The sequence below is a fragment of the Nannospalax galili genome, unplaced genomic scaffold (genome assembly GCF_000622305.1).
Source record: "Nannospalax galili isolate Female #2095 unplaced genomic scaffold, S.galili_v1.0 scaffold5, whole genome shotgun sequence".
Lineage (NCBI taxonomy): Eukaryota > Metazoa > Chordata > Mammalia > Rodentia > Spalacidae > Nannospalax > Nannospalax galili.
The window spans coordinates 1,245,026-1,257,287 of NW_008353126.1; the positions used below are offsets into that span (position 1 = coordinate 1,245,026).

Genomic DNA, 12,262 nt, shown 5'->3' on the forward strand with positions numbered 1-12,262 from the left:
TAGGAGTGCATTGCCTGGATGTATGTTAAGTGCACCCATGTCATGCAATGCCCGAGGAGGTCAGAAGAGGGTGTCAGGTCCCCTGGAACTGGAGTTACAGATGGTTGTTAGCCGCCATATGGGTGCTGGTCCTCTGCAAGAGCAGCCAGTGTTCTTAACCACTGAGCCATCTCTCCAGCACTACAATGGACTTATTTTATAATTCATTAAGTAATGAGTTCTGTCATTCAAGGGTTTAAGAATATTAAACACATGATCATTTATTCAGTGACCAAATTCGTGCTGTGAACTCACTATATGCCAAATACTGTCCAGAGGACAGAAAACACAGTATTGAAAAGGACACAGTCTCAACCTTAAGGAGCTCTCTGTGCAGAGAGAACAATGTATCTCACACTGTGGCACTTGCTTATGGCAGTGCCCCTACCCTTTACAAACTCTTTTCTCTGCTCTCTGATAAGTGTTTTCTCTAAAGTGGCTGGAAATTCCTCAAAGACTTCCTCATCAAGGACACCAAATTGGACCCCATTGGCCCAGTTTAGATTTGGGATAACAGAGGCAAATAAACAGGAAAGAAAGAGAACAAGAGAGAAAACTGCAAAAAACGATTCTAGGCCTGGCTCTGCCCTGTTGATGGCAACCTGAAAATGCCAAGCCCTCAGAGCATCTATTGGAGACTATGAAAGCCCTATCTACTTTGGAGGGTCCCCAAGCCCTCTGAACTTCCCTTGAGAGGCTCCCTGGTACACTACCCAAGTACATTAATCTTCACCTTGGAGACGCCCCAAGCCCCTTGAACTTCCTTTGGAAGGTCCAAGTGCCCTTATCTTCAGTTCCTTCTTAAATAAAAAGGGTTCATTTCCAACACACTCTTCTCATCCTGCATTTGAACATGTGACCATTTTTTTCCTTCTGTAGACTGAAGTAGAGCTTAGTGGGTCCCACAATCCCTTCAACTTCTAAGAATCAGGTGGGCTTCCTCTGGCGCTGGTTTAAAGGCAACTCGAGACTAGAGTGAGGAAAGGCTTTGAAAGCAATAAAACAGCAGTCATTTAAGACTCCCAAAGAAAATGGTTTTTTTTTCATGTTGTTTACATCCAAAACCTCTTTTGGAAGATCCTTGATATAAATGATGGCCTGTCTTCCTAGGCCTTAAACCTGACTGCAGCCAGAGGGAAAGATTCACAAGATGTTTCCCAGCTTTTGTCTTTGATGACAGAAAAAGCCTTAAGCCCAAGGCAGGAGGCTGGGCTGAGGTCCAGAGGTCAGGCCCATAGCTATCCTTTCCTCCAACATATTTCAGTTTTGCTCCCCCCTAAGGTAGGGTCCTGACTGACCCAGGATCTAATTGCTAAATACTAAGTAACTCCCCTAGTTGAGACTTGGGGCTGGAGAGATGGCTCAGCTGTTAAGAGCACTGACTGCTCTTGCAGAGGACCAGGGTTAGATTCCCAGCACCCACATGGTAGCTACAACCATCTGTAACTCCAGTTCCAGGGGATCCACCACCCTCTTCTGTCCTCCATGGGCATTGCACAACAGGAGTCTACATGCAAAGCATTACATTCATACATCTAATTTAAAAATAATAAATGAAATCTCACAGAAGGAAGCCAGCTACATTCAGAAAGAAGCCACTGCCTCATGCAAAGCCAGGAAGTTAACCCGGCCTGGAATTCACCCTAGTGTCCTCACGGCCAGCACTTCCTCCTGTCCCTGGGCTGCAGCTGTCAACATTCCTAGGACTTGGACCAAGCATTTTACAAATATTAATCCATGCGCTCTCATGAAAGCTGTATAAAATAAACATTCCTAGGGCAGGACCCTCCTCCACAGACACCAGAGAGTCCTAAACAAAAGCACCCAACCTCTTTTCAGGGATTCAGTTTCCAGGCGAGGCATTCAGTCTTCCCTGTGCTCAGGCCTTGACTAGACCATACATAAGAACACCTGGGGGGAGTGTAATATCTCAACAAGAGTAGAAGTCTAGCCAGGTTGAGCCCTGGTTCCTCCATTACCAACCACATGGTGGTAGGCAGCTAGGGGACTCTCTCTGAACAACAGTCTTCTCATCTGCAAAATGGGAATCATATTATCTACCAAATCCATGAGGGCTGGTAGCAGTAAAGGTAAAGTCTTGATTAGCTGCCTGGCATCTGGTACCAAACAATTCAATAAATACCAGCTGACTTTTTGGAGAAGAACTTAAGGCCTTCTCTAAAGGATGTTTTACACCATGAATTCTATTTTAACAAATGTATACATAGCTCTCATGGTGTATCTAGCAATTGAAACATTTTGCAAATATTAACTCATGAAATCTCATAACAGCCATATAATACAGACCTTACTTTCATCCTAATTTTATAGCAGATGGAGAAATTAAGGCACAAATGGTTCAGACAGCAATAGAGCTAGGGGCCATGTAGTAAGTGATTTGATTCTAAAAGCCATGCTTTCTGCTCCCCAGGCTCCCCGTCTGACTCCCCATCCTCAAAATCATACTCAGAGGGAACAATCCCAATGTACAAAGGCAAGAGGGACAGCATTGCCTTTGTATCCCCCAAGGGAACTGGGGGCTAGAAAAGCAGCAAGTCCACTCGCCCACAGAGGTTGCATGAGATGCCCTCCCCGGGGTCTGACATTCACCTGGTGACCACATGGCTCTGGGAGAGAGTAAGGACTGCAAGGAGCACGACGAAGCACCTCATCCTGGACCACAGGCAGCCAGTGACCATCCTTGTAGCCTTTATAGAGTGGGGCCCCCACTGGCTGGATGCCCAGACTTCAGAGGCACCCCCAACTTCAGTGTACTCCACAAACATAGTGAGATAGCACTCAGACTACCCAAGACCCACATTGATAAGGTCCACAAAGTCTACCATTCTAGGGACTTCAAAGTTGAAGGGTATGCAGGCCTGATCTTATAGCTAGGAAAAGTCAACACAGGCCCCTCTATACCAAATTCTCCTCTAGGCAGGACCTCTGAACTGACAGACAAAGGTAGGGCTGCTACCAGGAGCCCATTTCACATGCTGCCTTCTGCTCTGTAAGCAGCCTGTTCCCATCAGGTTACAGACCTTTCCTCCCTACCTCCCATCACTAAGTCAGACTTCAATGGAAGCTGAAGCCTGTCATGTCAAGGAAGCCCCTGGTTCTAGCCTCCTAGACCAGTTTTCCAGAAAGAACTTAGTCTAGTCCCAAAGTGGCACCTGAGGCCAAGAATACTTGAATAATCTGTCATCACAGTGAAGGGAGCTCAGCGTTAGAGTCCAAGGCAGCCATGCTCCAAGTTTCCACAGAGAGCAATGTCTAAAAGAAAAGAGCACGGAGGCTCAATCATCCCTCGGGGCATGGGCCCCTGTATCCGTGTGAGAAGGATTTTGAGAAAGTGAATGGAAAATGCCAGCTCACAGGACCAACTGGAAGATCTAAGGAGGACTGGAATGGGAAGGCAGACATGTGCCTCACGTGAAGGCAAAGGGAGATGGCAGTGATGGTTTAGGGAAAGGGTAGGCCAAGACTCCATGTAGGAGGCCCAATTGCAGGTACAGGTTCACATACAGAGCAATGTTTCAAGTGACCTGCTGGAGTCCAGACCTCAGTAGCCAGATAGCTATTCTCTCTGGCCTACAGTTCAAGGGAGATTCAGGATAAGAAAGAAACCAAAGCCTGCAGCATGACATTAGTGGAGCCCATCATGACCCAGACTTGGAAACTGGAAAATCGGGATGACATTGGAATAAGGCAGGCAAAGTTGGAGGACCATGGTGTACATGAGAACATGGTGACAGCTATCTGACCCTAACAGGGCAAATATCTTCATGGAGAAGAAGGCCTGGTAGGGGTGGGGTTAGGGGGAAGAGGGTAGGATGGGGCAGCTATAGGGTCAGAATGGTGGATCTGGATATGCCAGCCCTCTCTATAAGAGGTACCAACTGAAGTTTCACACATTTGATTTGTGAGGTCCTCGGGAAGGCCACAGGGAGCCAGGCAAAGGAGAACTGAGTATCTGAACAGAAACAAAAGCAAAAGCCAAGCCTGACCCCCACCATAGCAATGCCCTCTTCCACCCACAACCCTTCACAAAGCCACCAGACAAGATCCCAGAAGGCCAGGACATGGATGCTTCTCATGTCCCTGAGAGGTGGCTACAAGCATATGCAGTTTCCATCCAGCACCCCCTACCCCAAAAGCCAGAGAAGCAGAGGGCAAAATCAATACTAAATGGTAAAGCTTCTTTCCTGTGTTCTTTCCTTAGGACACTGGCCTGTTAGACCCAGTACTAGTTGCTGGCCCTGCATCTGGGCTGTGTCTTCCCCCGTAACCTAGCACTGAGGACAATGCACAGGAGGTCCTCAAGGAATCTGAAGAAGCAGGTGAATGGATAAGCGCCCTTGCCGCTGCCCTTGAGAAGCAGCAGAGAAGTAACAGGCCATCTCTGAATGCTGTCCTACAGATACAGAGATGGGGACTCAGAGGGACCTGTAATGAGTACAGAGACTGGCTTTGTCTCAAGCATCCTGATCTAACCATACTGCATACTCCACTTCAGGGTCAACTCTGCTTCTAGCTCATTCTTCCCTACCTCCAGTCACCCCTCAGGATAGTCATAGCCTGTACAGTGGACCTCATCTACAATATCTAACATCAGGACCTTCTGAGGTCAACACCTTCAGAAGGAGGGGGAAAGATCCATTGTGTGTCTTTCCTCCAAGCCACCAAATGGCCCAGCCTGACCCAGTGGCAATTCTTAGGAACAATGACCTGGGTATCAGATGCAGTGACCTCTGCCACTGGAAAGTGACCCACAAAGCCAAGAATCAAAGATCCCTTAGTGCTATTTGTTCTGTGTTTGTTCATACAGTTGGCATCCATTTAAGAGCATTCAAATGCATGCTGGAACTCTGCCCCACAGAACACAGTGCCAAGGGAGGTTATCTGCAGATGCAAGCCATGAACTACAAAAGGCTTTTAGAAAGACTGTGATAAGAGTTAATCACTAGTTACCTGGCACCACCAACTCCCCTTGGTCTAGTCTGCCTGTGCCTGGGACTCACCACAAAAGTGGTTGAAAAAACTCAGGGCCCAAGGGCACCCCCTTCCTTGGCACAAGCTTTTGATCACCATTCAGATACAAGCACCAAAAAAGTCAACTGAGGTCAGTTTTTTCAACATCTATGTGCCTGTGCTGGACACATTCAGACACAGCTGCTGTCATCTCCACTCCTGGGAAGTCCACAGTCAAGTGGGGACAAACAGGTCTAATAGAGGAATTCCAAAAGCTGCCCCTCCCCACACTGCAGGGCAGAAGAGAGAGTGTAACTTCTGGGAAGTACATGTGTAGCCAACCTGACCTTGAATTCAGAGTCAGCTACATGGTGGTGTGACATGAGCAAGTTTCCTTCCTTCTCCATGCCTCAGTTTCCTTTTCTGTAAGGTAGATATTGAGGGGGTCATGTGAAGTCCAAAGTTAAAGGCATCAAGTGCTGACCTATCTTCAAGCTTCTGCGAATATGGATTGTAAATGACTGCGGTTGTGTTACCCTCAATGAGTTGCATCATCCCCCAGCTTCAGTGACTCATCTGCAGATTGTGGGATTCACAAAGTGCATGGCGATGGTCTAAATCTCAGGTGTGTACAAAGCTGAAGTTCACATCCTAGCCACCGAATTTCTTCAGTGTGCCCTCATCCTTCTAAACAAGGGGGCTGGGGAGACTAGCTAATCTTAGTCATTTTTTTCTGCAGTGCCCCAAGGATGTGCTTTAGTCTTAGTGACTCTCAAGCATGCCAAGTGACAAAGCTAAGCCCCTGGCTTTTCCCTGTTACCTTCATGTTTCACCTGCCAGGACCCAGCCTTATGGAAGAAGGCACCTTAGTCATACGCCCCTAGACAGACCACATAGGTACTCCCCTCTGGCCTTGCCAACACCACGGACCATAGTTCTGGCCTCTGCCACTCAGAACCTGCTTTTCCCCCACAACTTCCCTCACATTTCTTCCGCATCCACCAAGGAGCTTCCAATCCTCCTGTGGGTTCTGCTTCAGGAAGCAAGACTCCAACCCCCTGCAGGGAAGGCAGAGCTGACTTTCCCTTTACTGAAGAAAAGGGAGGGGAGAAAATGAAAGAACTTTTAAAAAAACAATTCATTGTTTCAAAATGTTATTAAGCAATACTAAAACTCTGCAACACACAGAGTATGCTTAGTTAATGTCAGAGACCATAAGTTTGCTCCTTTTATTTGGGGGCATGGGTGTGTCTCAGTGGTAGAATACTTGTCTAGCATGCTCAAAGCCCTGGGTTTGAGCCCCACCACAAGGAGAAAAGAAAAGAAACTAGTTTAATTTTAAGAGATGAGTAAACAGGAGCATAGGACACTTAACTACTTCCCTAAGTCACTCAGCTAATGAAGAGTAGAGCTGGGACTTAAGCTTGATTCTAGGCTACACATCCTCCCAATTCAACCACATGATCTTTCCAGCACCAAAATTCTACCATTCAACTAAGATGAGTGAAACATGGCTACGTTTAGACAAGAAGAATCCAGGGTCTCCAGGCTATTTCATGTAAGGCAGAGGAAGAGCAATGGTTCATCTGGGAGAGACCTCAGGAGGGCAAAGACCGGGAAAATATATCCGAAGACTATTATGTTTGTGGAAGTCCTTTCCCCATCTCCCTTTCTCTCTTTAAAGTGACCCCTATACATGGAATATTGGTTTATTTACCCCATGAAATGAGCCTCCTGTACCTTCGCTCTACATTAAGCAATCTGAGTCCCAAAATATCTGCCTAATGAATCATGGAATTTTCAGGTCTTGGGAGATGTAGGTGGTAGGGGTCCCGCCCTGTGCGTGGGAGAAGATATTATTAGTTATCGAAAAGAGCAGGTGGGGCCTAGTCCAGGTTCTCCTTAAGCTGTGGTGGTTCAAGTCCCTGAGAAGGGCTGGCAACTCCCAACAACAACAACAACAAAAAAGGGCTAGGCTTGTCATGAAGCACTGGTCAGGTTTCTCCCAGGTCAGGAGCCTCCATTGGTCAAGAAGAAGCAAGCTAAACTCTTGACCACTAGAGCCTGACCCCAACTATCTTCCCAGCCTCATCTCTGCAGCTTCCCAAACAGGTTTTAAAGATTGAAATAATCCAAAGATGGGTCCAAATAAAAACCTTATTTATAAACAGCAGGCCACCCAACATACCTAGAAGGAAAAGGATGGAAATCAAACAGGTACAGAGAGAGTTACTCACACAGCCCAGGGCCCTGCTCAAAGGAAAGCAGGCAGGTGAATCAGCTGGGTTGTAGGGAGGTAGGGATGACCAAAAAAAGCCCTAAACATCACACTGGGCTGTTCTCCAAGGAAAGATGTAAAAGGAAGAAGAAAGCAGAGTGGGAGAGGAGAAGGATCCAGTGAGAAGGGAGAAGATAGGCTGTGCTCCAACGTCCCCCACACTGTGACTTGGGGTCATACACAGAGACCCAGGCTACTGCAGGAAATCAGACATTATCACTGTGCTGTGCATCTTGAAGTGGTGAATGGTTTGCTTTACAGATAGAGTTTGAAGGAATCATTTAATGATGGCAAAGACTTGGCCAAAGCTTGAAAGCATCAGATATTGAACTTGGCAACAATTCCTTGGATATGACACCAAAAGAAAGGCAACAAAGGGGGAAAAAAGATAAATTGGACTAGATACATCAAAAGTAAAATCTATTTGTGCATCAAACAACACATCAACAGAGTAAAAGGCAACCCATGGAATGGAAGGACATATTGACAAATCATATGTCTGATAGGGGATTACTATCTACCCTGATATGGTAGCACAAGACTGTAATGTCAACACGTAGCAAGTTGTATTAGGATTGTGAGTTCAGGACAACTTGGGCTATACAAAATCCTATCTCAGAAAGTGAATATTCAGAATATATAAAGCACTGCTACAACTCAGTAACAAAATAAGTAACCTCATCTTTAAATGGGCAAAAGATTTGAGTAGAGCTAATTTCTTGGGGCTGGAGACATGGGGCTCAGCTGTTAAGGTCACTGGCTGCTCTTATAGAGGACCTGGGTTCGGTCCCAGCACCCACATAATGGCTAACAATTGGAGTCTGTAACTCCAATTTCAGGGGGCCCAACACCCTCTTCTAGCTTCCCTGGGCATGGCAAGCATGAGTACACTTAGATGCAATCAAATCACTCACACACATAAGATAAAAACAAATAAAAAATAATAATTTCTCCAAAGAGGATAAACATATGGTCAATAAATATGAAATGATGCTCAGCAACACTACTTATTAAGAAAATGTAGCAAGACGTTGGCAAGATGGTACAGTGGGTAAAGGTGCCTGCCATCAATCCTGATGGCCTGAATTTCACCCCTCAGGACCCACATGGTGAAAGAGGAGAACCAACACCCTCAAGTTGAACTCTAACCTCCATTCACACACCATAAGGTATGCAAATACACAAATAAATAAATAATAAATAATAAATATTAAAGAAAAGACAACTAGGCACACCTCTGTAATCCTAGAACTCAGGAGGTTGAAATGAGAGAATTCTGAGTTCAAGGCCAACCAGGGCTACATAGCAAGACTCTGTCTTTAAAAGGAAAAGAAAAGGAAAGAAAGGAAGGAAGGAAGGAAGGAAAGAAAGAAAGAAAGAAAGAAAGAAAGAAAGAAAGAAAGAAAGAAAGGAAGGAAGGAAGGAAGAAAGAAGCAATTCAAGAGCTAGAGAGATGGCTTAGCAGTTAAAAGCACTGTCTCCTCTTGCAGAGGACCCAGATTTGGCTCCCAGCACCCACATGGCGGCTAACAACTGTCTGCAACTTCAGTTTCAGGAGATCCAATACCTCTCTGGCCTCTCTAGAAATTGCACAGCACAAGTGCAAACAAATACATGCAGGCAAAACACTCATAAACAAAAATAACAATAAATAAATCAAAAATATTTACTATGACCAGGTATGGTGGCTTATGCCTTTAATGCCAGCACTCAGGAAGCAGAGACAGGTGGATCTCTGTGAGATCAAGACCAACCTGGTCTCCACAGAGACTTCCAGGCCATCTGGGCGCTACAGGGAGATCCCTTATCAAGAAAGAAAAAGAAATCATTGTGATTTATAATTTTAAAATGTTCAGTTCTCACAAACAATTCATCCATAGGTAAAAATAAACTAAAATCATGAAAGAGACAAGGGTGCCCACTCTTCTCCTATTCAGGATAGTACTCAAAGTCTTAGCTAGAGCAGTAAGACAAGAGGAAGAAATAAAAGAGACACAAGTAATCAAGGAAGAAGTTAAAGTCCTATTTGTAAATGATATGATCCTCCACTTAAAAGATCCTAAAGACTCCTCCACAAAAGTGTTAGACCTGATAAACACTTTCTGTAAAGTAGCAAGACACAACGTCAACATATAAAATTCAGAGGACTGGGGAAATAGCTTAGCCAATAAAGTGCTTGACATGTAAGCATGATGACTTGAGTTCAATTACCAACACCTACATACAAAGCTAAACATGGTGGTTCAGTAGCTCATGCTTGAAATCTCAGCACTGAGGAGGCAGAGCCAGGTGGATCCCTGGAGCTCACTGACCAGCAAGCCCCAGGCCAATGAGAGGTCCTATCTCAAAAAATAAGGTGGATGGTTCCTGAGGAACAAGACCCAAAGTTGACTTCTGCCCTCTACATGTATGCACATAAAGTACACACTCCCCAACCCACATATATACTTACACACACATGAACACACACATATACCTGCACATACATGCACAAAACCCAGTGGCTTTTCTATATACCAAAAAAGAAAATGAGAAAAAAATCCAATCCACAATAGCTTAAAAATACATAGGAATAAACCCACTAATGAGACAAAAGATCTCCGTTAAAACACTGAAGAAATAAATTTAAGAAGACTCTAGAAGATGGAAAGATCTTCCATGCTAATGGATTGGCAGGATTAATATTGTGAAATTTACTATATTACTGAAAGCAATGTACAGATTCACTAAAACCTTATCAAAATTCCAATGACATTCTTCACAGACCTAGGGGAAAAAATCTGTACAGAAACAGAAAAAAAAATCATAGAAACACACACACACAAAAACCCCAAAGCAATCCTAAGTAGAAAGAGAAATGCTGGAAGTATCACAATTTCTGGTCTCAAACTATGCTATGGTGCCATAGTGACAAAGACAGCATGGTACTGGCACAAAAACAGACATGTAAACCAATGCAATAGAGCACACAGCTACAGCCACCTAATCTTTGACAGTGTGTCAGACATGAACAGTGGAAAGAAGACAGCCCCTTCAACAAATGGTGCTAAGAAAACTGGGTATCCACATGTAGAAGAATGAAACTAGATCCATATCTCTCATTCTGCACAAAAATCAATTTTAAAAACCTTTAATAAAAGACCTGGAATCTGAAACTGCTAGCAGAAAACTTGGAGATAGCACTTCACAATGCAGGGATAGGCAAAGACTCTGTAAAAAGGATGCCAATAGGATGAGAAACAGCCTCAAGAATTGACAGATACAATTGCAATAACTCTAAAAGCCCCTACACAGTAAAGGACACAATCATCAAAGTGGAGAGGTAGCCTACAGAATGGGAGTAAAACGTTGCTAACTGTACATCTGACAAGATTAATATCTTGAATCTATAGAGAACTCTAAGAGCTAAATAACAAAAATAAGCCAATCAATAAATGGGTTAATAAATTAGTTCTCAAAGGAAGAAACACATATGACCACTAAATATTTGAAAAAGTGTTCAACATCGTTAGTCATCAGTAAAAGGCAAATTGAAACGTTCTTAGATTCCATCTCACCCCAGTCAAAATAGCGACCATCAAGAAAACAAAGGACAGCGCTGGAGAGATGGCTCAGAAGTTAAGAGTGAGTATTGATCTTGCAGAAGACTCAAGTTCAGTTCCCAGCACCCATGTTGGATGGCTCATAACTGCCTGTAACTCCTGCTCCAGAAGCATTCAATGCCTCTGGCCTCAGTACACACAGTACACACACACACACACACACACACACACACACACACACACAAACACACACACACACACACACAAATAAAAATAAACCTTAGGGGGAAAAAACAAATGACAACAAATGCTAACGAGGATGTGGAAAAAGAGGAACAGGAACTATTATACAATGCTGGAGGAGGTGCAAAGTAGTGCAACCACTATGGAAATCAGTATGGATTGCTTACTCTGAAAATAGAGTCATCTTACACTCCAGCTATCTCATTGCATAACCAAAGGAATCTAAGTCAGCATTCAAGAGATGCTTGCATGTCCATACTTACTGCTGCACTATTCACAATAGCCAAGATGTGGAACCAGCTTATATGCCCACCAACAGATGAATGGATAAAGAAAACATAGTATAAATACATAAAGGAATTTTATTCAGCTGTATGGAAGAATAAAATTATGATATTTGTAAGAAAGTAGATGGAACTAGAGATCGTATGGTAAGTGAAATAAGCCAAATATCACATTTTTCTCATATGTGGAATCTATATTTAAATTTGTACACACTGGGGCTGGAGAGGTGGCTCAGCGATTAAGAGCACTGACTGCTCTTGCAGAGGACCCGGGTTCGATTCCCAGCAGCCAAATGGCAGCTACAAACTGTCCTTAACTCCAGTTCCAGGGGAATCTGACACCTTCTGACCTCCACGACATTGCAGGACACAGGTGCACTCACATATATGCAGGCAATACATTCATACACATAAAATGAAGATAATAAAAATAATTTTTTAAAAAAATTTGTACACACACACAGCATCAAAGTAGGAGAGAGGGCAAGAAGAGGTCTAAAAGGATGGGGAGGAGAAACATGGGAGGGTAAATGGAATATATGTCATGAAAACAAAGAGGGAACTGTTTGGGAGTAAGGAAAAGGATAAGCAAGAGGTGGAGGGTAGAAGTCAGAACAAAGTATACGGCTGGAGTGATGGCTCAGTGGTTAAGAGCGTTTGCTGCTCTTGCAGAGGACCCAGGTTTGGTTCCCAGTTCACACATGACTGCTAACAACCATCTGTAACTCCAGTTCCAAGAGTGTCTTCTAGTCTCTGTGGGCACTAGGCATGCAGGTGGTACACTTACATACATGCGAGCCAAGACTCACATACATAAAGTAAAAATAAATATATCTTTTTTTAATGTTTGGAAAAAAAAGAACACTGTGTGTGTGTGTGTGTGTGTGTGTGTGTGTGTGTGTGTG

At 44.1% G+C, this 12,262-nt stretch overlaps 1 protein-coding gene across 7 annotated transcripts in view; it reads right to left on the minus strand.

Moving 5' to 3' along the window:
* Positions 1-12,262, minus strand: part of Prok1 (prokineticin 1) — an 85,163-nt gene that overhangs the window by 43,351 nt on the left and 29,550 nt on the right. The gene's annotated exons all lie outside the window — the stretch shown is intronic.